Genomic DNA, 2,400 nt, shown 5'->3' with positions numbered 1-2,400 from the left:
AAAATAAATAAATAAATAAATAAATAAATAAATAAATAAATAAATAAATAAAATAAAAGTAAGACAATAAATGCTAACAATGAGCTTGAGAGGAATGAGCATCTGATTCAATTGGTAAAAATTCTCTTTAACAAGAGGACTGGAAGGCAGGCAAGGAGAGATCATAGAGTGTATCCGGGAGTTTAAGGATAGCTAGTGAAAGATTTGAGTCTGGCAAAGTTCACTCTAGGTGCAGTGTAAAGAATGGATTAGAAGGGAGTAAGTGAGAGGTCCTTACAAAGGACTTACAAAGTCCTCTTAGCAGGCGTTTGCAAGAATCTGAAGGAAAAATCTGAGTTTTTGTTTAGATTGAGAAACAAACCTTGTGTACTTTCTCAGATCTCCAGAGTGCCTGTTGCTTTACTTTTGAAGTTGGAACAAGTACCCCGCCTTGGGCTTGGGATCAGCCTTCTTGAGAGCCACCAAACGGCCAGATGACACAATCCAGAAGTTAGAGATGTTTAGCCCTCTATGGGGTAAAGCTTCACCAGCGACAAATGGATCCAGGAGAGAGACAGGGAGACACACTCTTTTTTCTCATGTGGAATAGTCCAAGATGGAGTTCTTCCTTGTTAACCTTTCCAGAGATGTCCCATGCCTGCGGAGTGATGTGCTGTATGACTGCACAACGGTAAACAGTATAACAGTGCATCTCACTGTGTTCCATCTTCCATTGCCCCTCCCCATCCTGAACAGACTGCTTCGTGCCCGGTTTTCTACGGTAGCTGGGCTTGGACCACCTTCACTGACATAGTGGCACCAAGAGCAAGTGAAGAGAGAACAAAACTGCAAGAGATATTCAGAAGGCAGTATTGGCACCAATTTGGTGGCTGACCTAATGTGGGGAGTGAATGAGGGGGGTGTGTTTAAGATGATCCTAGGTTTCTTTTTTCTCTTTTTTCTTTTTTTTGAGACAGAGTCACTCCATTGCCCAGACTGGAGTGTAATGGCACAATCCTGGCTCACTGCAGCCTCCGCCTCTCAGGTTTAAGTGATTCTCCTGCCTCAGCCTCCAGATTAGCTGGGGTTACAGGTATGCACCACCACAAGCAGCTCACTTCAGCATTTTCACTAGAGACACGGTTTTACCATGTTGGCCAGGCTGGTCTCAAACTCCTGGCCTTAGGCGATCCTCCGGCCTTGGCCTCCCAAAGTGCTGGGATTACAAGCATGAGCCAGCGCGCCTGGCCCATCTCCTAGGTTTCTAACTTGGACAACTAAGTGGTCAGCACTAGCACAATTCCTAGCACATGTTAAACCCTCAGTGAATATTTACTGGATGAATAAATGCATGAATTATGGGACCATAACTAAGGTAAAGACTGTAGAAGGTGTTTATTAATGAATCATATGTAGAATAAACTTAAGGAGATTTTAACAAACACTAGTCGGGGTGTTTGCAGTCCTTTCTAAAGAGGCTTTCATATAGTTATATACAAATGAGTCAAGGTCTCAGAAAGAGAAGTGAAAAGCTGAGCCTAGAAGGGTGCTGACAGCCTGTCCACAGTTCAAACAGGTTTCATTCTTGTTAAACCTGAATATGGATCTAAACTGTTCCAAATAATATGGCTGAGTTCAAACTGTTTCAATTGCCCATGATTCACAAAGCAACCAGGCCCAGTTCACATAGTGCTAAATCTAGAACCTCTCATTTCTGAGCTATTTTCATTTTATGAAAACCACAGAAAAACAGAGCTTCCAAAGATTATCTGGCCCAATCCCCTAGTTCAGGAATGATTTGGCACACAGGTTTAGCAAGATCACTGGTATTTATTTTTCTGTAGAGCTGACTGACATTCAACTACCAAATAACAATATTATGTTATGGAAATGCAAGCCAAGAAAAGCCTACAGAATTGAAAAGGAAGAAACATCTTTTGTTCAACTATAATTGGGTGGTGACCCCTGAAGGTACAAGTTTTCTGCAAAGTTAGGGATATTTTAGACTAAATGGAATTTATGGCTAAGCAAAAATGCTAGACTAGAAATGGTTATAAAATAATTATTGTACTTGGTGCTAAAACTAAAATTACTGGTCTAAAAGCATAATGAAAATTCCAGTGCCAGTCATATCAGAGTACTAAAAGTACTCAAGTTATAAAGTCCCCAAGAAAGGGAAGGATCAAGTACAGCCAAATAGGTTTGCTTTAAAAATAGTTAGACATGGCTTACTATGTTTCAAGCACTGTTCTAAGAAGTTTATATTATTAATTTAATCCTTATAACAATCCTATAGAGGCAGTACTATTATTAGCTCCATTTCACAGATAAAGAGACTGAGGCATTAAAAGGGTAATTTCGCCGGGTGCGGTGGCTCAAGCCTGTAATCCCAGCACTGTGGGAGGCCGAGGCGGGTGGATC

General features: G+C 41.0%; 1 long non-coding RNA gene across 1 annotated transcript in view; it reads right to left on the bottom strand.

Moving 5' to 3' along the window:
- Positions 1 to 361: 361 nt before the first annotated feature.
- LOC119468730 overlaps positions 362 to 2,400 on the bottom strand; it is a 7,220-nt gene continuing 5,181 nt past the window's right edge. The window contains exon 2 of the long non-coding RNA XR_005197492.1: positions 362 to 660. This is a non-coding gene — a long non-coding RNA (uncharacterized LOC119468730). The remainder of the gene's footprint in view (positions 661 to 2,400) is intronic.

This window comes from Cebus imitator, unplaced genomic scaffold (assembly GCF_001604975.1).
Source record: "Cebus imitator isolate Cc_AM_T3 unplaced genomic scaffold, Cebus_imitator-1.0 Scaffold484, whole genome shotgun sequence".
Taxonomy (NCBI): domain Eukaryota; kingdom Metazoa; phylum Chordata; class Mammalia; order Primates; family Cebidae; genus Cebus; species Cebus imitator.
Note: the sequence above shows the minus strand (reverse complement) of the source record. Positions and strands in the feature narration are given on the sequence as shown.